We start from the raw sequence: 27,835 nt of genomic DNA, 5'->3' as shown, positions 1-27,835 counted from the left end.
CTGGGCAGGAAGTGTTGGTGTGTGTGTATTTGGCCTAAGTCATACCTGCTGTAATTTTAGCCTTTTCTTTTACCTTTGGGAGTGACAAAACTATTTATTCAGTCAACAAAAACTTAGGGAATACCTAAGTCCAGGCCCTGGGCATGTGGTGAATCAAAAAAAAAGACAAAGACCTCATCCTCATGGGACTTTATATTCTGGTGGGAAGACAGACATTGGTCAAGTAACACAGAGATAAATGAAACCATTTTAGTTAGTGAGAAGCGCCAAGAGGAAAACAGGACTGGGTGATGGGATAGAGACTGGGGCTATCCCAAAATGGGAGTGGTATTCAGAGGAGGCCTTTCTGAGAAAGTGGAATTCAAACCTGAGCCCTATGTGATGAGAAGGAGCCAGCCATCTAAAGAGCAGAGGGAAGAACATTCCAGGACAGCACATGCAGAGGCCCCAGGGTAGGAATAAGAAGGGGGAGGTGGTCAAGAAATAGCAGTTGGGACAATCTGGTGGGCACGAATGAGGGGGGAGTAGTAAGAGACAGGACCAGTGACCTCAACAAGGATGAATCACCTATGACTTTGCAGATGGAATAGAGAATTGACACATTTTCTAATGGCCCCTGAAAACTGCTGGAGGACTGTAAGCCAGGGAGGAAAATGATCTGATTGCCATTTCAGAAGGATGGCTGTGGGCAGAAAGGACTGCAGGGCAGATATTGGAAAACTTGTCTGCAAAAGGCCAGATCAAAAATACTTTAGGCCTCATGCCCCACGTATGGTCTCTATGGCAACTACTCAGCTCTGCCGTTGTGGTGGGGAATCAGCCCTAGATGGTCTATACATGAACAGATGTGGTTTTTTTTCCCAAAATAAACATGTATTTTCAAAAACAGGTGGCTGGCCAGATTTGATCTAAGGGCCATAGTTGGCTGATCTCTGCTGTAGGAGATTAAGAACCCAGGCAGGGAGACCAGCCTGGAGGCCACTGGATTAAACCAGAGGAGACACGTGATGGCGGCTTGGACCACAGTGATGGAGGCGGAAATGCAGAGGAGATGATATGGGATGTGTTATGGAGGCTGAATTGACATGAACTGCTCTGCCTGGGGAACCCTTCTGTTTTTCATAGATGACTCTGGAGAAGAGTCAGGAAAGTATGGAGAGGTTTAACATTACAGCCTTTGACGGGGGCTAATCAGGTGCTTGAAACGTGGTCACTCCATCACTGAAGACCAAGTAACTGGTCTGAGTCAAGCTAAGGGGTGACAAGGATTTGACTTCAGTCATAGCCATGATGCTATGCCACCTCCCAGCTCTGGAGTGGACTCCCACCCTGTCCAACCTGTGGCTGATCCTCGGGGTTGTCCAGGCTGTCTGCCAGCAGGTGTGCAGCCTCAGTGTGACTTGGGGGCCACATGGCCCTAAGCCCCACTACTTTCTGGTGGTGTAACCTTGGGCAGGTCACCCTTAGCTCTGGGCCTGTTTCCTTAACTATAAACCAGAGTCAGCAGAGAGTCCCACCTCTGGTGTTGGGAGGACCAGGTCATCCCCAGCCCTAGGACTCACTCACAAATGGCAGGCAGCTCTTGATACTAAAAATTCTTCTTGTTGATGTTTCCTTCAAAGATGGCACCCCCTCAGAGCCTACTGCTCCATCTTGCCGTCTCATATTTTTTTTTTTTTTAATTTTTATTTATTTACGATAGTCACAGAGAGATAGAGAGAGAGGCAGAGACACAGGCAGAGGGAGAAGCAGGCTCCATGCACCGGGAGCCCGACGTGGGATTCGATCCCGGGTCTCCAGGATCGCGCCCTGGACCAAAGGCAGGCGCCAAACCGCTGCGCCACCCAGGGATCCCCGTCTCATATTTTTAAAGGTCTTTCTGTGACTTTGGAACATCTCTGTTGTGTCTGATCCATTAGGTGTCAGTTTTTACTGTTAACTCAGTTCAGCTTTATTTCCAAGCTTGGGTTGGGGGTGGAGGAGTCTTCCTCCTTCTTGAGGGTTTGAGCGGTCCCAGAGCAGAGCCTGGTTTTTTGTTCAACATTGCATGCCCAGCCCCCAACGCATTGCCAGGCACATAGAGGCTGAAGGTAAGATCCTCAAATCTTTGAAAAATCCCCAAAGGAAGCCCTCATGAACCCAGTAACCATTGTATTCTATCCCTCCCCAGCACCTAGTCCAGTTCCCGGCACACAGTAGGGCCTCAGTAAATGTAGGTGGAACTGTTTGAGCTACATTCACATTAACACTCAGGAGAAGCTTGTTTGCTTGGAGCTTGGGATCTTTGCTTTTTCTTTTCCCCACAGCATTTAGGCATGGGGTGGGCTAGGGCTCCAGGGCTAACTGGGGTTGGCAGGCCAGCGATGGCTCCTGGCCCCTTGGGAGCCTGTGTGACATGTGGACTCTCAGGTCCTGTCCCAGACCTACTGAGTGATTGGAATCTGTGGGGTGGGGCCCAGGAAGCTTCCTGATCATTCTCATGCACAGGAAAATTTGAGCCTTGCCTTCATTTCTCAGCGTGGGGGAAGTCACGGATCCCTGTCAGAGATAGAACCCTGCATGTGATGCTTCATTGGTCTGACCCAGGCCAGCATTTATCATGTAATAGTCTCCCTTTTGGTGAGTGGCTTTGACAAAAGGAGCCATTGCTTAAGTTGGTCGGGGACCAGGCACTTCATCTGCCGTATGTGTCCGATCCAGCAGCTTGCTCATTCTTCAAGTGCCTTCCTCGAGCGCCGAGTCCATCCATTGCCTTGGACACAGTGAAATGACTTCTCCTTAACAGGCAGTTGGCTGCTTGAATCCCATCTGGGTCTGGTGATGTTGGACTCTTCAAAGGCTGGTCCTTTGTGGAGGAGTGGTGAGCTCCCCATCATAGGAGTTGTGCAAGGAGAGGCTGGACAATCCCCGAGCAGGGATGCTATCAGGAAGAGCCTGGCATTCAACGTGAGGTCAGACTGGATGATTCTGAAAGTCCCTCTCAGTATTAATGCATAGCTCTGACTCTCTCTTTTTAGCACCAGCTTCTCCTTTCTCTTCCCCAATGCTTGTTCATCACCACCATCTATGCCCAGCCTCAGGCTGAGAAGAATAAGGATAAACAATACCCACCATGGTAGAATGTAAAGACCATGGGTTTGGGGTCATGCCCTACCGTGTTGAAGTATTCCAGGTGTCCTCTCGATAGCTGTGCGTCTTGGGCGTGTGTAGCAGACACTCCTGTTGCCTTACCCACATCCCTCCAGTTTAGCCGTATGCTGAAGTAGGCTAGTATTAGCTCCCAAGAATCAACTGGTAAATTTTCAGGAATTTTGCAAACATTTTCAGGAACATTGCAAGCCAACTGACATCACATTGGTGGCTTGAGATTGGCCATCCTGGGAGTATTTATACCACAGGAATCAGCAAACATTACAAATCCAGGCTCCTCCTCCTCCCCAATCTGGAGAACCAGTTGTTAAACACTGACCACCACACGACTGCTCTAGCCTTGCTACATCCGTAAGCGTTGGTCAACTTCCAGTTACTGGTATATCTGCCTCTCCTTGTCTGAGGGCTTTCTGCAAAGCTGTGGAATGCTACTCCATCCTTGCAGAGGGCAGGATGGCAGTATCTGGGAATTAATGTTCCTGAGAGCATCACCCAGCCAGTGACTGACAGGTGTGTAAATACCTGGCTCCCTTGCCTCGTGGCTGGGAGGACTCTGAGATGTGTGTCTCTCACTGACATACAGTGTTTTCCAACACGATTAAGCTGTAGAGCGTACAACCAGGGGTGTCTTGAGAACAGGCTTTAGTTAGCTGCCTCTCTTCCCTGGGTCACGTCCCTGCTTCCCTATAGGTATCTTCTGCACCTCCCAAATCAACTACTTGTAGTTGAATCCTTGCCCCATGTCTGCTTCTGGGGGAGCCCCCAACTAAGAGTGCATATGATTTAACCTCTCTGGGCTTCAGTTTCCTAATTTAGACCTGGAGTATTGATGATCGACTCACAGGCAGGGGTGAAGGTTAACTCAGCACAAGGGAAGTGTGAAGCTTGAGCAGAAATTGGTCTACTTTCAAGTGCTTAGAACAGCGCCTGGGGTGTGCCCAGGAAGCATGATTGATAGTGCCTGGTACATAGGAAGCCCTCAGTAAGGGGTCTGTTAGCATCCCCTATGGCTCATCTGACTGGTTGCAGCTCCTTCACTTACACGTGACCAAACCTACCCAAAGCATGCTGAAGCAAAGCTAGATCAAAGTGGCTCATGGAATGGAAGGAGTTGCTGTATGCACCAGAGACTAGGGACTCAGTGACACCAAGATGCTTTATAAATCTGTCCATCTCTCCTCTGTTGGAGTTCACAGCTCTTTGTGACTTGGGCTTATTTTAACCTACCACAGACAGGCTCCTCTCATGGATGAGAATGAATGAGAAAAAAAACCTTTGTGGCACTAAGCTGCTGACATCTGGGGATTTATCCAACACTGCCCCATAGTCACTCTATCCCGACCAATCTAGAACTTTCCCTATGTTATCTATAGTTCTCTTAACTGCCGTACAAGGCGGACATTCCTAGGTCTACTTATCAGAAAACAAGTTCAGAGAGGTTGAAGAGCTGGCCCAAGATCACCCAAGCTGGCAAGTGGCAATGCCATGATTTAAACCCACTTCTGCTCAATGTCATGGAGCTTGCTTTCTTGCCCCACAAGCCCTGGTCGGGGGGGTGGGGGTGTTTTAAGATGTAAATCAGGATTGAGGAAGTGGGGTTGGAAGGCAGCAGAACTAACACATAGGATGATGTGGAAGTCAATGTCAATTTAGCTCACTTCCTGCCAAACTGCAACTGTGAAACATAACAGATTACATGATGGGTCCTGCGTTCATTTGGGGTGTTTTCAGATGAGCAGTTCTGGAGTGTTTGCTAAACACTTTGGATGTGTCTTCAAAGACCTCCTTCATATTTCATGCAGGCAGACAGAGCAGGATGATCATGCATGCTAATGCCCCTTCCTGGGAGTCCGGGAGGATGGTTCTCCTTAGATCCTCATTAACGGGGCATGTGCACTTCTGAAGGAATGATGGCCAGCATCTGGACCGGATGTCAGAAGGACCACAGCTGGGAGGGCCTCACTTAACTAACTGACTTTTTCCCAGTGAAGCTTCCTTGCTTGCATGCTTCCCTTGCTCTAGGGATGAAATAAATGCTAGTGTTCCCAGCACATCTCCTTTCTCATGATAATGGCTTTTACCCTTTCTCATCCCTGACACTTTGACCCCCTAGTGGGTTCCTACCTCCATCTGCCATTGACTGATCTGACACCAAAGTCCTGAAACTATAGCGCTCTGCCCCCCCCCCCCCCCCCCCCCCCCCCCCCCCCCCGCCCCGGCCACAGGCGACTGGCCTGGAGGTTGGCACATGACTCACGCTGGGGCAATCAGAACCTTTCTTGGGATTCTGACCTTGGAAATAGAGTGTCAGTCAGTCCTTCTCTGTAGAGGAGGCTGGGAGTCATGAGGCTGGGAGTTGTAGGGAGCCTCATCTCCTGCCAACAGGACAGAAGCACCTCCCCTCTAAGAAGAAAAAAAATGACAGAAGTAGAGCTGAAGAGTAGGTACTGTTGAAATTCACATGTTGGATTTCAATTATACCCGTACTTCTGCTTTCCTGGTTACTTTTCCCTTTGATTATAGTCTAGTGGTGATGGGCGCAGCCTCTGCAGCCAGACAACGCAGGTTCAAATCCTGGCGTGCAGACTAGGTGTGTGACAGCAGTTGTTTGTCGTCTGTAAAACCGCATCAATGGGAATACCTACCTTATAGGGTGATTTGTGAGGAAGAAAAGAGATACAAGCAAAGTGCTTAGAATAGCACCTGGGAGGTAATACATGCTTCATAAATGTCTTTTCTTCTTTCCCCTCTCTCTCCTAATAATAATAGTGACAATAATAATAACAATATTGATGTTGTTATTATAACATCTCAGCTCAGGTCTGGGTCTCAGGGTGGTGAGTTCAAGCCCCATGTTGGACTCCACGCTGGGCGTGCAGCCCTACCTAAACAGAAGATTCTTCACTATCCTACCAGCCAGTTGTGCTTCTATCACCGGCAACAAAAAAGCATTGAGAGGCTCTCCAAAGATGAGAGTCCTTTGAAAGAATTTGCTGGGGCTGATGCTGGAGCCGATATAATGTTATTACGTCTCATCGAAGCAACAGTACTATGTTATTTTATCTAATAATAATCTAATAACGTACTACCACTAATACTATTATATCGGTAATAACCAATGTTACATCTAATAATAACAGTAACCATTAAGGTGGTAATAGTAGTAATTAATAATAGTAATAATTACTAATAACAGTAATAATTCGGTATCCTACCTACCTAATTACAGATTCTTCCGTATCGAGCTTCTATCCCTTGCAACAACAAAAAAACCATCGAGGGCGGGCACTTGGCTGGATGAGCACTGGGTGTTATGCTATATGTTGGCAAATTGAACTCCAATAAAAAAAATTAAAACAAACAAACAAACAAAAAAACATCGAGAGACTCCGGAGAGATGAGTCTTTCAGAAGTCGGTGGGGTTGGTACTGGTAGCAAGTCGGTCACTCATTGGCTGCGGGTTCTGACAGTCAAATATGCTCCACCAATGGCCCGAGGGCTGACGGCATCCTTTTGGGCAGGAAGTGAGCCCCGGGGCCTGGAAACAGGAAGAGGCGGGGCTTCTGCCTGAGCGGTGGGCGGAAGATGAGGTGGCTTCCTGTGGGCAGGCGAAGGTGGAGCTGCGGCTGAGCCTCGCGCGCGCTTTGGACCCAAAACTCTGGCGGTTTCCACAGTGAAGTTCGGAAGTGGCCCCTGAAGGCAAGGCGAAGCAGAAGGAAGAGGCAGGCCGCTCCAGAGGGATAGGTGGCGGTTTTAAAAGGCGACGGAACCTACTGAGGAGGCTTGGCCTGGGCAGCTGCGGCCCGGTGCCTTCGGAGTTTGCGCAGAAGCCTGGGGGCGGGGCGTTTGGTCACGTGCTTGCCCCACGTGGTACCCGCGGCACGATGCCCTTCCCAGGCTGCATCCTCCGAAGGGCAGGAAGAGTGGGTGGAGGGCACCCCCGGGACCCGGGACGGCTGAGCAGTCTGCCGTTAGGCCCGGCCGGCTGTCTCCGCTTCTCCGTGGCCTCGAACAACAAGCTGTAGCCAGAGGATGAGAAGCGAGCCCGCTGCAGGGCCGAGCTGGCCAGATGAAGAGAAGAGGCCGGCGGGCACTGAAGGCTGCACTCCTGGAGGCTTTGCTCCATATCCTTTCCGTTTGCTTTTTTTTTTTTTTTTTTTTTCTCTCCTTTTCTTCCCTCCTGGCTGGAGGCCTCTCCTCTGCGTTTCACACCTGGGGTCGCCAGGAGCCACCACGTGGGAGCAGTAGTATTTATAAGTTCAGTTGCATTTATAGCTCACATGGCTGTACCGGGGAGGGGAGCGGAGCCAAAACGATGAGAAGCAGATTCCCACGTTGTTGTTTGGGCTCTGGAAGCCTGCTGCTGTCCCTGAATGTAGCTCTGCACCTGGACTGCTGAACACACGGTAAACAGTGACCCCCGCCCTCGGCTGAACTGATTATAGTTGCGTTTCTCTTTGTGATGCAAAGAGAAGAGACCCTGGTCTATACTACCTCCAGAAGAAGCAGGCAAGAGCCAGCTGGATTTAAGGATCTGGGGCAATCCATTCGAAGCTTAAAAGGAAAAGAAAACCACAGGGCTGCAGACTCTGAGCACACCTCCTGGACAGTCTCCACCTGAACCGGGGAAGACTGTGGGCGGCCAAGCTGCAGTCAGCAGTCTGGATCCAGAGCAGGACTGGCCCAGGTGGGGAAGGAGGGACCGCAGACTGACAGTCAGGAATGGCAGTGGCATAAATCAAGGCTTGAGGACGGGTAGCTGTGTTTCCTTGGAGGAGGAAAGTGCAGCGCTTGATGGATGAGAAGGGCTCCGCTTGAGTCTGAGGGACCCTGATCATTCAGCGGTGCTTCGTTTTACGTGGTGAGGTTCTTGTTGAAAGGATGGTAGAAGCGAGAAGTTAAGAAGATGAAGTTTTATTTTCCGGTTTCTGTATATGCAAGAGTTTCATTTGTTGAGCCCCTACAGTGTACTAGACACTCTCTTTCCTATGGATATTTTACTCCTTCTAACCAGGGCTGCCTTGCACAGCTGTCCATATTGGGTACTGCACAACTGCAGGGGGAACCATCTGCAGCACAGTCTGTGACTAGCACCCCTTGGAATTGTGCAGTGTACAACCTCTGCTGCAATATGGGCTAGTCCCATTTCCAATGGACTGTAAGTTAGGTGATGTTATATCCCCTACCCCTTTTTTTTTAATTTTTTTAATAGATGAAGGAATAGACACAGAGAGGGTAGGCAACTTGCCCAAGATAACCTAGCTAGTGGATGAGAGAATTCTAACTCAAACCCAGGTCAAGTTAATTCACTTTTGTTTTTATCCTTCAGCTGTTTGTTGGTTAAAGTATTCTCTAGGATAAGTTCAGTTGCATTTATATCTCAGACTTGGAATGTGGATGAGTGGTCTCATATTATTGGTCTTGTCTCTCCCAACTCTTAGCACAGTACCGGTATCCATTGGGCATTTGGCAGCAGCTTGAATTGGCATTGGACACAGTGGCTGTGCTCCATGAAGAAAACCTCATCCAGGAGGCTGGACAGAGGGAAAAGGATTTGGAGAGGAATGGGTGTTTTCTGGCTCCTGGTAGAAATAAATCCATCAATATGCTTTGAACTTGTTGATAAAAAGGCTGGTTTCTGCAGACATCACCAAACCTTGAGAACTTCCTGGGAGCCAGCCAGCGTCTTGATGGAGCACACAGCCAGGCCTGTCTGGCTACTTGGTGGAGACTTGTTTATCACATTGGTGTATCCTCCACTGTCCCTAAAGTGCAGTAGGAACCCAACAATGTGTGTGGAATGGGATTGAAAATAGAATTGTATATTTGTGGGGAAATGTTTCCCTGAGACGCTTATCTGGGGGAAGATAGGGTCTGGGGACTGCAAATTCACCCGAAGGTAGAAAAACCCATTTGTAAGACACTAGAGAGATTTGCTGTTCCTTTCTGAAATTGGGCTTTCTGTGTTTGACCACTGTTTTAAGTATATTTGAATTAAAAGCAAACATTTACATGTTAGAAGAGTTTACATTAAAAATCCCGATTTTGAGCTCCTCTTAAACATCAGACTGTGGAAAAAAAATCAGACTGTGGACCTGCATTTGTGTAGGGCAGTAATCAGTTGGAGGTGAGAAGCAGCTGCCCCCTTTAGCTAGAACATGGGCTGTTTGGTTGGCCACTACTCTTTATGGTGTTATGCCCAGACTGCTCCCTTCATTTCTGCTAGTGACTAACCCTTACAGACTTTTGAGTTTGGGAATCTTATCTCAGAGTGTAGACTGGAAGATCAGCTGTTTTTGGTTTTCACTATAGCTTGATTTTTTTATTACCTATAGAGGGAGTCACAAAGATTGAATAGTTTCTGATTCCTTTTTGGAGACGGAGCCCAAGTAGAGGTTAAACCACATGAGGCCACGTGGCAGGACAGTGAATCAGGTGTCTTTTTCCTTGTAGACCACAAGAACAGCTTCTGTTGTTTTTGACTTGGCCTTCGGGGAACTCAGAGCCACATTTTCAGACCTAGTAACTGGCCTGCTGACCTATAAATCTTTTTTCTACCTTCCGTCCCCTACTTTTCCTGTCTTTAGACCCCTTATTTTAAATTCTTTTTCTCCAAGTCCAGATTTAAAATTCATATTTAGTAATTTTGTCATATATCTTCTTGGAGTCTACTGTGAGTTCTGTGTGGGTAGCGAATGAATAAATAAAATGTAATGAATTTTAAAATTCCAGGAAGGGCCTGAGTCACATGCCAAGCTTCACACTGGATGATTGTCATAGACTCAGGATGGGGCTCCCTCCTAACCAATTGCCAATTTTTTCTTTCTTTCTTTTTTCTTTTTCTTTAGCCTTAGCCAACAATACATTTTGCTCTCCTGGCATCGAAGTGGCCCGGGCTGATAGCTTCAGCCTTGAATGGCTCTGAGGAGTTATTCTGGGGCTGGGGAGCGGGGGAGGTGTCGGCCAACTCCATCATCAGGCCAACTCCATCGTCAGACTGTACGGGTGGAGGTGGATTGGAGACAACTTTACTACCTGCCTGGCATCTGGGGCTTGGTTGGAGAAAGAATTCTAAGCCTTCCTGACTTCAATTCTTTCTTCTGCAGTGGCACCAATATGGGCCTTCCTGCAGAGATCTAGAGAGAACATTTCCAGCCAGGAGTTTCTGGCATGTTTGATTTTGAGCCATTCCCTCATATCCCTGTTTCTATCTCATCTCCCCTTGGTCTATAGACGCTTTTTAAAGAAACAGTTGCAAGGCAAAATCAAATCCAGAAATTCAAAGCAGAGGGGCCATTTTAATTTATTTGGGCCATTCCAAGGTAGGGAAGTGAGCTCACATCTTTTGAGCTCTTACTCTGTACCAGCCATCGTGCTATGTGCTTAGCTTGAGTGCCTGCTGCTCTTTCATTTCAGAATAAGTTAGAAATGGCTTAGCAGACGCGGCATGCCATGATCCTGGCGGCATCTCCCTTGCTTCCTCCAGCCGAACTGGCCTCACTTCAACAACCCGCCGCCCCAGGACAAGCCCAGTCGTCCCTAGCCTTTCTACGTTTGCACATACTGGTGCTCTCTATACCAGGAAGGCTTATCCCTCCTGCTCTTTGCTTGGCTGCCTCCTTCATACCCTGGATCTTGGCTGACATATCCTTTGGGGCCTTCTCTGATGCTCAAGTAGATGAGTATCTCACAGAAACCTTCTTCCTTCACAGAACTCTTCAACCACTTTAAAATTTTTTATATGTGATTTTTTTTTTTTTTTTACAAATCTATTCCTTTTGTTCTGCCATAAGTCTGTTTTTTCCATTATATTATCTGCTTCATGGAGGCAGAATCATGTGTGTCTTATGTCTTGCTATATGCCTATGTGCCTAACACATAGGTGCTCATTAAAAATTTGCTGAATGGGGATCCCTGGGTGGCGCAGCGGTTTGGCGCCTGCCTTTGGCCCAGGGCGCGGTCCTGGAGACCCGGGATCGAATCCCACGTCCGGCTCCCGGTGCATGGAGCCTGCTTCTCCCTCTGCCTGTGTCTCTGCCTCTCTCTCTCTCTCACTGTGTGCCTATCATAAATAAATTAAAAAAAAAATAAAAAAAATAAAAATTTGCTGAATGAAGGGACATTCAGTTCAGTCCCATGATTTGAGTGTTGTCATTGTTGTAATTATTATTAACAGCTACTGTTTACCGGGCACTGACTATGTGCCAGGCACCATGCTGATGTTTTACGTTTAACATCTCATCCAATTCCCCCAGTGATCCCAGGAGGGTGGGTCGTGTTATCCCCATTCTTCAGAAGAGGCTCAGGACTTTCTTCTCAAAGCCACCCAACTAGTTAGTATTGAGCTGGGATCTGGGTTCAGGTTTTTCAGTGCCAAAGCTGGGATCTCTTCACTCGTCTGCTGTGTTTCTTTGCAGAGGAGGAGTCCTCCTCTACTGCCAGGACTTGTTTGATGTTCACTGAGGCATGTGAAGGGATGAAGGGATGGGCTTGCCCCAGGTGGGAACACCCTTTCTGCATCAGCCAGGCAGAAAGGCCGAGGGAGAGGTAGGAGAAAGGATCTTGCTCCATATAGCTGGGCTAGCAGGATGAATTGGCCAAGGGCTGGGCTCTGGTTGGTTTCACATCAGCTCTCTTAGCTCAGGCTACCATGACACAATACCGTAGACTGAGTAGACATTTAGTGTTCACAGCTCTAGAGGCTGGAAGCCCAAGATCAGGGTAGCAGCATGGTCAGGTGCTAGTGAGAACTCTGTTTCTGGCTTGCAAATGGCTGCCTTCTTGCTGTGTCCTCACATGGTGGAGCGAAAGGGGGGGAGGGAGGGATCTCTTCCTTTTCTGACAAGGACACAGTCCTATTTGATTAGGCCCTCACCTTTATGACCTCATTAACCTTAATTACCTCCTAAATTCTTTTTCCAGATAGAGTCACACTGGGGATTAGGGCTTCAGCATATGAATTTTGGGAGAACATAATTCAGTCCCTAGCAAGACCACAGGGGGCTTTTGGGAGCATGAGCTTTGGAGCCAAACATAGCCTCAAACCCTACCTGGCCATTTCCTAGTTGGACTCTAATTTTTACATTTCCCTGGCTGTGATTTGGGGATATCACGATCTGCCCTGCGTGCCTTATAGAATGTTAAGGAGTAAGTGGTATAACATATATGAAAATGCACTTCTTTGTATCTGTATTACTTATTGTCATTATCATTGCTCTTGAGCAAGCCAAGTGTAATTTCTTTCTCTTTTCTGCCCACCCTTGAGTTGTTTGGAAGTTATTTTTAAAAATCTTTGAAATGTCCTTTTCTGTATTTGGCGAAAGCAAAATGGAAATTGATAGCATTGTCACCGCGGGAGCCCCCCTCCCTCCGGCTGCCTGCCTAGGGGAACAACTTGGGGAAGAGGTGGAGGTTTCTGTTGAGGCAGCTGGTTTGTTACTGCGGGTGTGTTTTCTGCAAGACCTGACCAGCTCTTGTCTAAAGCAGTTTCTCCTTTTCTTGTTCCTCCTCTGTATCACATCTGGATTCAGAAATCCAGGCAGCAGAAGTTCAGAACCCACTCTGGCCATGTCCATCTGCAGAAACCTTCCAATATTCTTTACACCCCAGGGCATTTGCATGCTCTCGCTGCCTAGAACTCTACCACCTTTTGTCATGGTTATCCCCTTCATTGACATCTCTGTCCAAGTGTTACCTTCTTAGAGGTCCCTCCCCTGACCCCCAGTTGAAAATAATTCCCCTCTGCTGTTGAGTCATGGGCATAACCTCAGTTAGGGTTACTGGAGAAAAACAGGGTACCCAGGTAAGTTTGAATTTTGGGTAAACACCAAAAATTTTCTAGTATTGCATGGGATTCTTATTGATTGTGTATCTGAATTTCAAATTTAACTGGATGTCCTGTATTTGCCCATTGTGGCAGCCCTGCCTTCAAAGACACGTGTTAAGTGAATGAATGGGAAGTTCTTGGCCCAGAGCCTGGCACCCAGCAGGCTGGAGGTAAATTGTAGCTGCCATCTTCATCCTCCTCTTCCTCCTCCTAATTGCTTCTTGGAACTACAGTCTCCTTGGTCCCTTCCCTCCTTGGAGACAGGCAAGAAAATGTTTCCTACCAGAGGGCCATCACCTGGCTCCTTAGAATAGTATAAAATATTCTCTGCCGCAGCTTTGGAATCCGATTGCAGCGCCTGTTTGGCAGGGAAACGCAGTGAGTTATCACAGAGCGTTCCCTCCAGCGCTGGGTCATGCAAATATTTATTGCAAGCGTTAAATAATAAATGGAACAGCCTGCCCAATGGTAAATCTGTCATGTTTGGTTTCAGCCAGAAGTTGTGACGGCTCTGGAATTGCTGCCCGATCCATTGCCTCTGCCTGCCCTCCAGAGGGGCAAGGCAAACATCCGAGTTCTCCAGGGCTGAATCGGCAGGGCTGATGAGACAGCTGGATGCCAGAGGGGGCGGCGGGGGATGCTCAGCCAGGCATGCAAGCTGGCAGGTAAGGCCGGGCTGTGGCCCAGGAACCAAAGCCGACGAGATGCCAGGCAGGCCCAGATGCTGGCCATCATGCTGCTGCCATGGTTCTCAGGGGGCACCGTCTCATTGTCCACATCTTGAGTGATCTTGCAGTATCTCCCTTGATGCTCATGTCGGCTTTACTCTGCCTGACTGGTCAGAGCTGGCAAGCTTTTGAAAAGAGTTAACTTCCCACCCACTTTTCTAGAATGAGCAAGTGAGTAAGGAGAGGAATGAGACCTTGTGTCAGATGCTTAGATGCAAGAGTGTTTCCTGAGCCCCTGTGTGCACTGAGGGCTCTCAAACTTACCCTCTCCTCTGTCTTCTGGTGTTACAATATCGAACTTAAACACGTGGGTTCTTGAGCCAGACAGATCTGAGTTGGAATCCTGTCTCTGCACTTATAAGTTTTACAACCTTGGGCAAGCCACATCACCTCCTGGAGCCTCTGTTTCTTCAGCCATAAGATGGGGGAAATGATGGTGCTCATTTCCTAGAGTTGTTTTGAGGATTCAGTGAGATTATGTAGGTGAAAAACTTAGTCCCGTGCCTGGGACCTGGTGATGTTTGCCAAATGTTAGCTCTAGTGGTGAATAAGGGACCAGAGAAAGACCTTGCCCAGACCCACAGTCAGGGCTGCTTCAGTCAACTAGGCATGTGTAAATCCCTTCTTGGTGTATGGGGTGAATGGGCACACAGTTACACAGTGGTGGAATTCAGGCTCTGCCCTGGGGTTTTATGGCTCTAAAACAGTGCTCTTCTTTTTATCCTGGGTCTGCCCTATCCATTGGCCCATATGCTGACCCCAGCCCTTGTGTCCTGGGATTGGTGGTGTCCTTGCAATGGTGGGGAGTGGAGTTAGAGCCCTGAGTGAGGCTGCACGGAGTGTAAATATCACGTAGGACAGTTTGGCTTCCACCTACTACAAACCCAGCTTGAAGAGGCTTACACAATGGCAATTATAGTTTCACAGAAGGTGATCCTGTGGTTCGTGAACCTAGTGGTATACAACATTAGTTATGTAATGGTGGATCCACTCTCTTTCTACCATTTCCCATTCTTTCTACTATCTGTAACAGGTTGCTCTTATCTTCACAGTCTCAAGATGATATAGAAAGGGGAGAAGAGGGTGCCACTCTTTCACCTGCCCCTTTTTTCTTTTTAAATTTATTTATTTATTCATTAGAGACAGAGAGAGAGAGAGGGGCGGAGACACAGGCTCCATGCAAGGAGCCTGACGTGGGACTTGATTCTGGGACTCCAGGGTCATGCCCTGGGCTGAAGGCAGGTGCTAAACCACTGAGCCACCCAGGGACCCCCACTTCCCTGGTTTCTGATCACTGCCCCACAAGCTCCCTGTGGCCTCCTCCTTGAGTCTTATTGGTCAGAACTGTATCACATGTCCTTTTCTCAGCCAATCACTGGTAGGGACAGTGGAATTTATCATGACTGGCTTAGACCAACAGTTCTCAAAGTGTGATAGTGTGGTCCCCAACTATATGGGGACCACCACCAACATCATCAGCTTTACCTGGGAGCTGGTTAGAAATGCACATTCTCTGCCACTGCTCCCCCCCCCCCCCCCCCCCCCAGGAAACTCTGAGCTGAGGCCCACAATCTGTATTTGAAAAAGTCCTCCAGGTAATTCTGATGGACACAGAGTTTTTAAAACTCTGGCTTGAACCGGAGATCTTTTCCTGTGAAGAACCAGATAGTAAATATTTTAGCCTTGCAGCCACAGCTTGTAGTAACTACTCAGCTCTGCTGTTGTAATTCAAAAGCAGCCATATATAGTACATAAGTGAACAAGCCTATTTATGGACACTGAGGCTTGAATTTAATATATATATGTATATATATAAAATACATATATATATGACTTTTAAATTTAACTTTTAAATTTTAGGAAATATTATACTTTTGATCTTTTCCAACTGCTCAAAAATGTACAAGTCATTTTCAGCTCCTGGACCACAGAAAAGCAGATGGCTGTCCAGGTTTAGCCTACAGGCCATGACTAAAACTGATTGAGATTCAACTCCTGAAACTGGGGAGGGCCTTCCTTCTTTTGAAACACAGAGAGCCCGTTTCTTAAGGAAGCTGGAATTTGATTTATATGGAAGAAGGGCCATGTAGTTCTTGTGTGTTCCCTTGCAGTGTTTGCCATAGTAGGGCTCCCAGTATTGGTCAGCAGAACCATTCCTGGCAAGAGCCAACTTAATATCTTGCTTTTAAAGTCTTGACTTAGGGGGATCCCTGGGTGGCGCAGCGGTTTGGCGCCTGCCTTTGGCCCAGGGCGCGATCCTGGAGACCCGGGATCGAATCCCACGTCGGGCTCCCGGTGCATGGAGCCTGTTTCTCCCTCTGCCTATGTCTCTGCCTCTCTCTCTCTCTCTGTGTGACTATCGTAAATAAATGAAAAATTAAAAAATATATAAAGTCTTGACTTAGTTTTATTTCTTAGGCAGATTTTTCACATGTTTAGTGAAGACAGTCTTTCCTGTCCTTAAAAGCCTAGACATAATCCATTTTTGTATCTGAAACTGCATCTCCTCTTCCCAGGTGGCATCAGAGCCTGGAAAGGTAGCAGTACATGTGTTCGGGACACTGTTTCAAGCTTCTCACACGTACTTTGTGATCCTCTGAGATGGAAATCTGACTGTACTTTTGTAGGTGGGCAAATGAGCAAGCAGGTATAAAGGAGGTTAGATGTCCGGCATCTAGAGCTGCATGACACTTCCCCTTTTCTGCTACTTTATGCCAGTTCTTTGGGCTGCTCTTTGGGGGGTCACTGACCTCCCCCTTTCCTTAGGAAAAGATAGTGAACATGGCAGCAATAATCATAAATTGCCAACATGTGATTAAATGCCATCTTCCAGATGCCATCCTAAGCTGTTCATATACATTACCTCCTTGAATGTAGATCTGCATTACAGGTAAAGAAACCAAGGCACCTAGAGGTGAAGTAAGCCACGGTCACCACCAGTGAGTGGGTGGCTACCCATGGGCCCCAGAGCCCAAGCCTGATTAATTAGTAGGAGGAGGCCTGTTATTAAATTAGAAGGGAAATAAGTCATTCAGAGAAAGATAGTTATCTTATGACTTAATCCATATGTAAAATTTAGGAAACAAAACAGAGGAGCATAGGGGAGGGGAAGGGAACATAAGATGAAATCAGAGGGAGACAAACCATCAGGGACTCATAATCATAGGAAACAAACTGAGGGTTGCTGGAGGGGTAGGGTGGGGGATATGGAGTAACTGGGTGATGGATATTAAGGAGGGCATGATGAGCAGTGGGTATTATATAAGACTGATGAATCACTGACCTCTACCTCTGAAACAAATATTCTATATGTTAATTGAATTTAAACAAAATTAAATTAAATTTGCAGTAATGAATATGGAGACCACTTTAACTCTGCCATTCTCCACCCCCCCTGCCCCCTGCTCTGGGTCTTTTGCACTTGGACATAATGGTTTAATTTTTCTTTTTTTGCTTTTTGCCTGACTACTTGATGTCTCGTACTTCTTTTAAAGAAATATACCTTTAAATTTTTGAACCAGCTCTACAGAGCCCTGTCTATATTAAGACGATAGACGGGAAAGGGGAACACTATGTTGTTTTCCTCTCTGGGTCACAGAATAGAGAATTGAAGTTTCTGGGATTTGGCACATGCCATGGACTGAATTGTGTCCCCTCGAAGCCCTGACCCCTAGCATAAAGGTATTTGGAGGTGAAGCCTTTGGGAAATAATTAGATTTTGATGAGGCCATGAGGGGATTAGTGCCCTTATAATATAGTAAGAGAGACCAGAACCCTCTCTTTTTCTACCATGTGAGGGTACAGTGAGAAGATGGCCATTTGTAAGCCAGGAAGAGAGCTCTCCACAGAAGCTGGCCATGCTGGTGCCCTGATCTTGGACTTGCAGCCTTCAGAGCTGTGAGGAAACAGACCTCTGTTGTTTGAGCCAGTCTGTAGTATTTTTATTGTGGTGGCCCAAGATGAGTAAGAGCATGGGAGTCTGGCCCTGCTGGAAATGTCACCTCTCAGATAAAAGGGTGAAAGGTGACAAGGTCAAAGCTGCCTAGTTCTGTACCCTCCACCCCTCATCACCGCCAGCTTCTCCAGATATGGGGTGCTCCTGATGTGGAGATGAGAAAGATTGGAATTCATGAGAGGAGCCTTGGGAAGTTAGAGCAAACAGAGCATCATAGGTAATGGCTGTCTCCCTAGAACTTTCTGTACTTGAGGCACGAGGCTACAGGTTCCAGGAAACTATGGTTTAAGGCACAGGGGTGTTTTTCTTCTATTCACAAGATGTCTGGAAATGGGGCACTTGGGGTTGTTTCTGTGGCTCTGGTTAGCATCCCTGAGACTCCTGGCCTTCCTCTTGAGGCCTTAAGATGGCTGCTGTGGTGCTTACCTCATGTCTTCATCCAGTGAGGTCAACGGGCAGGATAGGGAGGTGATTGAGTGAGTGGAGGCAAGGAGAAGCAATCAGATTGCTGCATTAACAAATTACTCCAAAATCCAGCTGTTCTTAAAAGAACAGACATTCAATATCTGTGGCAGTCAGGACTCAGAAGCAGTTTAGCCGGGTGGTTCTTGTTCTGGGTGTCTTGTGAGGGTTCAGTCAAGATGTTGGCCAGGGCCGCAGTCTTCAGAAGGCTTGACTGGGGTGGCAGGATATGCTCCAAGACGCCTCACACATGTGGCTGGCAAGTTGGTGCTAGCTGTCCGCTGCAGACCTCTCTCCTCTGTATGTGGGCCTCTCCACAGAGCATGTGAGCGCTGGCTCCTCACAGTGTGGCAGCCACGTCCCCCAGAGTGAGTGATCGAGAGAGCACAAGAAGGAAGTTGCAATGGCTCTCATGTTCTAATCTTGGAAGTCACACATTGTCACCTCTGCCGTGTTGTGTTCATTGCAAGTGAGCCACTAAACATAGCCCACACTCAGGAAGAGGGGAGTTAGATATCTTTTGAAGGGAGGTGCATTGGAGAACTTGTGTACATATTTTAAAATCACAGCACTCCTTATCAACCCATCTCTTACCAGAAGGGGAAGATCTTTCCCAGGGGCCCCCCTCCTTCAGATGCCCCTTCTGTCTTAGCAGCTAGCTCTGGGTTCCATTCCCACCCACAAGGGACTAATCCACCATTCCTGAGAGAAGACTTTCTGAACTGAACTGGGTGGAGTTCTTTTAATTAACAAGAAGAATTAGGGTGGACAAGATGGCTTTTGGGTGCCTATTGACAACGTCTGCTGCAGTATTTTTACATTTTTATCTCTAACAACCTTGTAAAAGTTTGCTGACTACCCATAATTTGCAAATAAAGAAACTGTGTTTCCCAGAAGTAAGTAATCCCTCTTAGGTCACACAGCAAATAAGGCGGGAGAACCCAGGTCCATATAGCTCCAAAGCTTTCAGTCTTTTGTCTATACTATCAAAACAGTGATTCTCAACTGTGGGGAGGCAGTGGAGACTATGACCCACAGGGGGCTTTTGGCAATGTTTAGAGACATTTTTGGTTGTCACCACTGGGGGTGCTATTGGCATTTAGTGAGTAGAGGCCAGAGATGCCAGTCACTATCCTATAGTGTGCAGGAACCCCCACAAAGGATGATCTGACCTAAAATGTGATTAGTGCTTAGTGATTAGTGATTAGTTTGAGAACCCCCGTATTAGAACAAGTTCTTTGAGGGCAAGGATCGTGCTTTCTTTGTCACTTTTTTTTTTTTTTAAGATTTTATCTTTTTATTTATTCATGACACACACACACACACACAGGGAAAGAGAGAGAGACAGAGACAGAGACAGAGACACAGGCAGAGGGAGAAGCAGGCTCCATGCAGGGAGCCTGACATGGGACTCAATCCCAGGTCTCCAGGATCAGGCCCTGGGCTGAAGGCGCCACTAAACCGCTGAGCCACCCAGGCTGCCCTCTTTGTCACTTCTGAGTCCTCTCTGCTCAGCCTGATCCTGGCACATTATAAGTGCTTAATAAATACTAAGTAAGTGAACAAATGTGCTACACTGAATTCCAGATTCAAAGAATCATAGACTTGCAGAGCTGCAAGATTGTGAGGTGTTGGGAGGAACACTCCGACTCCCAATGGACTCATCTAAGCCCTCAGCTTCTCCTGCTTGTAAGGGGCCTGGTGGAAACACGTTCCTGCATTTGAACGTGGTCCAACATAGCCTGTGCCCGCCCCCCACCCCCCATGTGTGACAGGGGCTGGCTGTTGGATGGGTTAGTCACCTGTTCATCCCTGAGATCATGGAAATAGAGGGAATAGGCAAAGACACACTTCTCTGAAACTATGCACTTCTATATGGACTAACCACCAGGGAGGAAATGCAATAATTTCTCACCCCCCTTCATTCCTAACTCTGTTCTTTGTAGGCAGTTGCTGGTGCTCCCAGGCAAAGATAATGAAAGTTCTTTCTTGTATCAAACTCCTTTCCCCAGGAGACAGAGCCCCAGCATCAGCCAAAGCAGAAGGCTGTGCTCTGGGAGCCTGGCTTGGAGGCCCGGAATGGCCATGCAGGGGCTTCCTTGGGAAAAGGCTGGACTTTCAGTGATTACTAATTATCTTAAAATTGATATTTCAGTGCCCGCTGGCTTCTTCATCAGATGTCTCTGTATCATGTCAGGTTATGAGAAAAGCAGTAGTCTGTAATGGCTAGGCAAGCCCATTTTCTTTTTTTTTCTAAAAGGTCAGTTTTTATAGCAAGGAAAGATCTCTGAATTTACTCTGAATGTGTCCCTGGGTTTGTGCCACAAGCAGAAACCTCATCATATCTTCACAGACACTCACGAGTTACTATCTCCATTTTGCAGTTGAGGAAGTGGAGGCTCAGAGAGGTTGAGGGGCTAACTAGAGATCCCATGGACAGTAAGTGGTCGAGTAGGAACATGAAGCCAGGACTGTCTGTCCTCCCCCCATCCCCAACCCTGCACTGTATTCCCTCTGCCACTACTTTGTTGCCACCTGGGCCCCGTCTTCCAAGCCTTGTCTGCTCTTGTTGACTGAATGTTTGCATCTCCTCCCCTCCCTCATATGTTGTGATGGTTTTGGGAGGTGAGATCTCTGGGAAGAGATTAGTTCATGAGGATAGAGCCCTTGTGAGTGGATTAATGCCCTGACTCAAGAGGCTTGGGGGAGCTCCTCACTGCTCCTTGCCACTGAAGTTCTGTTTTACAGATAAGGAAACTTAGATCCAGGGAGGTTAACTTATAAAAATGCACAGACTGATAGCTGGGATTTAGCCCTAGACATGTCTCCAAAGCCCACATTGTCCACGCCACTGAGATGCACTGTCACAGACAGTGTCTCTTCCTTCCACATCTAATGGGGATGGCAGGCAGTGAGGCTGGAGGTAGGTTGGCACTAGTCTGATCAGCAGGATCAAACTAACTAACTGGGTGGATCTCAGATGAGTGTAGTGATAGGAAGGCATGGAGAGAATGGAGCCAAGGAAGAAGCACCCTTACTCTAGAAGACCCCTGCCTGCAGGATCACTGCCGTGGGCCTTTAGTCTCAGTGGGTGCTCAAGCAGTCACACACCTGCTTAACTCTGAATGCTGGCCCTAATGGTAGTTGGTTATCCAAATCTGAATTTGTAACTGCTTGGGCAGCTGGACAGATCTGGTCACTGATCTTTTTTTTTTTTTTTTTTTTGGTCACTGATCTATTAAAGGCTTCCTTAACTATACATCAGTTTTCAAACCCTAAATGTCAACCGATGCTGGCAACAGGAAGTCTAAAAAGTGGGGGCATTGGACATATCCTAAATGGAATTCCATGTCCATCACTGGCAGTCCAGGTATCCTTGGTTGTCTACTAGTGCTTGTGTCTCCAGGTAGCATCGAGGAGGCTTTCTATATCAGCCTGGGAAAAGAGACATTTCTTTATCTTTCTCAGTCTCATTCCCCAAGATTTACCTGAATAGCTCTGTTGCTAAGAACCACCTCCTCAAGCACTGGCTTCTTTTTGTCCTACACAGGCATAAAATTTTCAAGGATAAGTTAGTGTTTCTTTTTCCTGCAGCCTACACTAATTACTCACTTGCTGTTGGTTGGCCAAGGACTGACCTGCTGAGCCCACTATAGATAATCATTGTTGCAGGCATTGTTTTGTTGAATAACTAGTCATCGCCACCAGTCAAGAGAATTGGTTTAAACACCCATGTCAAAGCGAAGAGTTCTGAACATAACACATTCTCACTAAAGATCTGCATCCTGATTGAGAGGATATTGATTTCATCATCTCCTGAGTTATCTGGAGCTTACCATTGACCTAGAGTGTTGACCTTACCATCTTCATATGAACTTTCACCTGGCAGAGTACTGGCATGGAATTTGCTTAAAAAAAGGGTGGGTGGTGGGATTTAAGAATGAACCAACAGCCTCACTTTAGCATGTATCCTGAGAAAGGTCAAGCAAATTGTGAGGAGTTACATAATGTAATGGAAGTGTAAGCATTATAACTTCTAGTGTATCAAATCAACGCTTTGTATACCTAAACTTACACAATGTTATATATCAATGTATTTCAATATAAAAATTACATTTGAGGGACGCCTGGGTTGCTCAGCAGTTGAGAGTCTGCCTTCCACTCAGGGCATGATCCCGGAGTCCTGGGATTGAGTCCCACATCGGGCTCCCTGCATGGAGCCTGCTTCTCCCTCTGCCTGTGTCTATGCCTCTCCCTCTCTCTCTCTCTGTGTCTTTAATGAATAAATAAATAAAATCTTTAAAAAAATTACATTTGACCAGAATAAAAAGAGTTAAATAAGGTGACATTTGTGGAGCCAAATTTGGGGTTCCACTACCAAATTGCTATTTCTCCCAGAAACATAAACTCCCTTGCTGTGCAAATCTCCAACTAAATAAATATGGCCACAGCTCCATGGATACAGAGCTGACTTTCATATCCAGGTGAACTACTCTTAAAAAGACCCCATGCGAAATATCAGAAAGGGAGACAGAACATGGGAGACTCCTAACTCTGAGAAATGAACTAGAGGTGGGGGAATGGAAGGGGGGTGGGAGGGTGGGGGTGACTGGGTGATGGGCACTGAGGGAGGCACTTGATGGGATGAGCACTGGGTGTTATTCTATATGTTGGCAAATTGAACACCAATAAAAAATAAATTTACAAAAAAAAAAAAAAAAAGACCCCATGCAAATCCAGAAAGATTAGGGAGTAGGCCAAGTAATTTACTTTCTTGAAACAAGGTTACCAAAGCACGAGGCATATGAGTGATAATGAACATATATTTTTCATATTGGTCTCCTCACGCCTGCTTTCTCATTAATTTCTTTCCTTAGCCTCTTCCCTCAGACCTGCAAGGGTCCTTCCCTGGCTTGTTATGGGAAATGTGGATGGAACAGAGAGAGCTGGCCTGTGTCTCCTCAAGGCCTGATCACAGCTCTTTCCCATGTTCTAGGACATTTGAACATCCAGGGGCTACCATATGGCCAACTGGCAAGGAAGCTCAATTTTTCTCTCTCTTGAGGACCTGATTTGTGGATTGGGCTGAGATCAGACAGCCCTTGGGATCTAGGTTGGTGAAGTCTGGTTACTGGGCTGCTGGCAGGTGCCATCTGGCTCTTCTGGGCGTGTGAGGGAAGTAGTTCCCACCTCGATAGTGTCTGAAGGAAGAGCGAGTGGAGAGTTGGGTGGTTGTTGGGTTTGGAGTTGGCGGGATGGGAGCAGGTGCAGAGCGTGCCAGAGAGGCGTGGCCAACTGCTCTCAGGGCTTTCAGGGCCTTTGCCAGGAGGCTGTATCTAGACAGCTTTTGTTTGATCCTTCCTCCTCTTACTCCACCATCCGCAATCTGCATCTCTCTGGCCTGAGACTCCCACAGGCAGTACAAGGATGTGGTGTTGAACAAAGTCTAGTTTGGCTGTGCACTATACTGGGCATCATTCAAAGAGTGAAAGCAGCCTGTCTTAGCCTGATGGGGCTGCTGTAACAGAATACTATCGACCTGGTAGCTTAAACAACAAATGTTGATTTCTTATGGTTCCATACTCTGGAAGTCCAAGATCTAGGTGCTGGCCAATTTGGTTCCTAGTGAGAACTCTTCTTGGCTTGCAGATGTCCATCTGGTTGCTGTGTCTTCACATGGCTAAGAGAGAGAGAGAGAGAGAGAGAGAGAGAGAGAGAGAGAGAGAGATCTCTTCCTTTTCTTACAAGGTTATTAATCCCATCATGAGAGCCCTTTCCCTTATGATCTCATCTATTCCTAATCTCCAGCAGCCTCATCTCCTAATATAACATTGGGGGTTAAGGCTTCAACATATGAATTTTGGGGAGGGGGCATATTCCGTCCATACCACAGATTTATAACACAGCCCTGCCCCCTGTGCAAGGAGTTGCCAGTCTTGCCAGGAGCTTTTATGCCTTAATGAAGTCTGAGGAAAGCTCCCTAAAATATCCACCCAAGGATTATGGGCCTTGTAGAGGTTGTTTGATCTAAGCCTGAGAGCCTAGGTTGTGAGGAATCAGAGGCCAAACTCATGGAGGGAGGCAGGAATCTGGGAGGACCACTGGGGCAGAGGTTAGCTTCCAATGGAGCCTCAAGGAAGGAACTCTAGGGGTTGGATGTGTGAGGAAGAAGTTGGGTGTATGTTTATGGGCTGGAAGGGCCCGGGTAAGGCCTAAGATTGGGGTGGGAATGGGGTGTAGAAGCTGGATTGGGTGAAGACAATGAGTCAAGTAGGAACCCACTGGGTGGAGATAGGAACTTGAATGCTTCCCTGCATCTGGCTTTTCTTCCATACACATATTCTCCAACCATGTGGGCTTTGGATACATTCAAGAGCAGAAGAATGAAAGCCAGAGGCTAGGGCTCAAAATCCTGCTTGTCTTTTCCAGCTACATGACCTGGAGCAAGCCACTGAGTTACCAGAGCCTTAGGCTCCTCATTAGTAAAATGGGGGAAGTCACCGGTATGCCTCACGTAGCTCTTGTGAAGATCTTGGGCGATGATGGATGAGAGAGTGCCTTGTAATCGGTGGAGACATTCAACTGTGTCTTCTGAGTGTTGTTGGGGGTCCACAGAAGGGTTTTGGGTGGGTAGTGGGTCAACAGGGCTTGTAGGCTCATGGCTGGGGCCCCAGGCCTCTTCTGGCCTGCCCTGGGCAGGAGTGAGTAATGCTCACTTCACCCCAGGTTTGGCAGAGGCATTCCCTGGTCTGATCCTTTTACCTCTCTGGGGGCATCCACTAATCATGGCATGATTAGAGCTATTTTGTGGGTGCCATACTCTCTCTGTTGGGGCCTATGGGAGGTATTGATGGGTCTTGCCCTCCCTCTGGCTGTCCCATTGAGATGGGAAAGTGAGGAGTATTACTGTCTATCAAGTCTGTTTGTCCATCTGATTCATGTCTTCATCAAATCTACCATCTTTAGACTTAGGGGATTTTATGAAGAAACAACCCTTTTGTAAGCAAGAAGACTGAACCTGAAAAGGGAGACTATATCTCAGCATGAATGACTGAGCCCCATTCTTTGGGCAGGTCCTCTTTTAAGGATTTGGAGTTGAATCTGTTTTCTTTCTGTTTCCAGGTATTTCAGTCCCAGAGCTGATATGACCTCTCCTGAGCCTCTCAAACTCCTGAGCTGTCACACCCACCCTCCCACTGGAACCCTACCCCAGGTCATCTCTAGTAGGAAGGCTAACAATTGTACTGGCACAGCATTCCAAAAGAGATGACTGTTCCACCTTCCCCCAACCATGGGGCTCTGCCTGCCAGCAAGCAGTGGGTGAGCCCACTCCAGAGCATATTTTAGAATCCGGTTCTTAGGGTCCTTCTTGATATCAGCTACTAGGTTGTGTTCTTTGGAGTGAAACTCTGAAGTGGAGATTTGCCTGCAGGAAGTTTACTGAGGAGACATCCTATGAAGGAGTGAGGAAAGCAGGATGAAGTGAAGAGAGAAGCTGGACTGGGATGAGGTGGCCGTGGAAACCTCAACTGATCCCACTTGGAGCTCTGAAGCTGGGAAAGGCCTTCAACCTTGTACCCAACTAATTAGTCATGAGATGGGGACTTCCCCCTTGGATGAGGCAGCTCCCTTTGGCCAAGGGGTGGTTTCTGAGGAAGACTCAGCAGCGAGCCATCAGGAACCAACCTCCTGGCAGCTGGGGAATGAGCTCTGCAGCCCTGTGGGGTGACCACCATAGTCACTCTCCATCCATGTCACTGTGATGTAGAATGAACTAGTGGTAGGTCTCTGGACCCAAGTATGTGTAGGACCGTACTGCTCTCCTGCAACAGCTTTGCCCTCTGTGAGACTGTAGTGGTGGCTGCTATATTCTCCCATGGTAACCTCCTCACCAGAGTTGCCTTCTTCAGGGGAGGGAATCTCAATGAAGCTGGCCCATTATGATACCTGTCTTTATGGCCACTGGTGATTGAGCAGTAGGGGCACTTGCACTATGCTGGTACAGTCACAAGTCTTTCCTTGGTGGGGGGAAGTTGTGTGTAGGACAGAATATTAATCCATACTTCCTTGAGGATGAGAGGCCCATGATGTCAATCTTGGGAACTTTGGTGGTTGGAGAGGAGACCACTTTGCAGTGGGAGAGATGAATCTGATGTACTGAGGGAAACAGACATGCAAGACAGAGTCATATGAGCCCTGGTGAGCTCTAGGGCCCTGGTTCCAGCTGTGCCTGAAGTCCACCTTTTCTCTTCCTGCCCCATGGTTTGGTTGGTTAACTTTGCTTTTAACTATCATTTTATTAAATCTCAGTTGTTGCTTAAGTCCCTTGAGTTGGATTCCTGTTAATGGCAACCTAGTGAATCCCAATACATGTGAAACTATAAAGAGTTATGCTTTTAAATGTGGCTTGGTCTATCACGATCAACCCTTTTGTCAACTCCATAAAGTTCCAACTTAATGAACTTCTCTGGTCACAAGCTGAGGTCTTAAGGGCCATTTCTGGCCCTCAGCTGTATTTTGTTTGGTACGATGTTTTAAAAAATCCATTTATAATCATTTAATAATTGGGAAATTTATATAGTATTGACCTTTTAGTTCCTCTTAGTATATGGAAGACCTGGCTGCATTGGGAGTGGAAGCAGCTGGCAGGTACAAGTCAAGAAGCAGCTGACCCACCTTTCAAAGGGGCATGCACTCCCTATTACTCTTCATTCCTCCCTCTTTGTTTATGTACCTGCCTGTATTCTGTAGCCATTTTAGGTAGTTCCTGTTTTATGCAAATCCCGCTAGTTAGATGGCCTTTTCAGACATGGTCAAACTTTCAGTTCCAGAGGGGGCCAGAACAGATACTGGATACTGTGGAGGGAAGAAGAGATGCAGTAAAGTAGGTAGGGGCTCTTGGAACGCCTGAACGAAGCTCTCTGAAATCAGAAAGCTGCACAAATGTGAATTACCATCATTGTTATTAATAACAACCGAAAGGACAGGAGATGTGGAAGTCAGCCCCTACTTCGCCACCTCCCCAAGCCCAGAAGAGTATTTGTGCCATCACGATGGCATTTATCATTGGCATCGACAGTTATTATTAAACTATGTCAACGTGCAAATGCAAAATGTTTACCAAACGAACTAACATGAGCTGGCAGAAATAATATCTAGGCACTGTCTACCTTTAACTGTTCTTTCCATAAATTGCTGTGGCATTTCTCCAGGGCTCAGAGTCAACGAAGAAGAAGAGAAATGACTCTTCCGGCTTGCTGAAGGTGTTACTTGTTATTCCAGCTGGTGTCCTGTTTGTTCCATCGTCTCCCTTGCCACTGCCGATGGTAGTCCCTGTCACTGATTTAGGATACTGGACACTGCCGGCCAGCTCTCTACCCTGGTCCCATATATTAAAAAGCAGGTGAAGTGTCTCTCCCTTTGTGTCTGTCTCTTTCCCAAATCAAAGTCGATTGACTACAGTGCGTCATTTTTAAGCTCCCAAGTGCAGGCAGAGGCTTAATAAAGCATCTTGCTGTGATCTGCCAGCAAGCCACACCTCGAAAATGTGGTTTTATATAAACGTGTTTGTGACTGCCTTACTGTGCCTAACTCCCGTGTCACTGAGGCTTTATTTAATGCACATGCAGGACCAACCATTGCCTGGCCCAACCTGTCCAGGTCCCCGCTTTCTCTGACCTCTTCCCTTGCCATGTTTATGGGTGCACCAGGTAG

General features: G+C 47.2%; 1 long non-coding RNA gene across 1 annotated transcript; it reads left to right on the top strand.

Moving 5' to 3' along the window:
- The first annotated feature begins 6,700 nt into the window (after positions 1-6,700).
- LOC140598135 (uncharacterized) lies at positions 6,701-27,534 on the top strand. Its single transcript, XR_012000259.1, has 3 exons — positions 6,701-8,011; positions 13,470-13,641; positions 25,244-27,534. It is a non-coding gene; the product is annotated as an uncharacterized lncRNA (long non-coding RNA).
- The last annotated feature ends 301 nt before the right edge of the window (positions 27,535-27,835 follow it).

The sequence above is a fragment of the Vulpes vulpes genome, chromosome 3 (assembly GCF_048418805.1).
Source record: "Vulpes vulpes isolate BD-2025 chromosome 3, VulVul3, whole genome shotgun sequence".
Taxonomy (NCBI): domain Eukaryota; kingdom Metazoa; phylum Chordata; class Mammalia; order Carnivora; family Canidae; genus Vulpes; species Vulpes vulpes.
The sequence above is the reverse complement of the archived record's forward strand: the minus strand, read 5'-3'. Positions and strand labels throughout refer to the sequence as shown.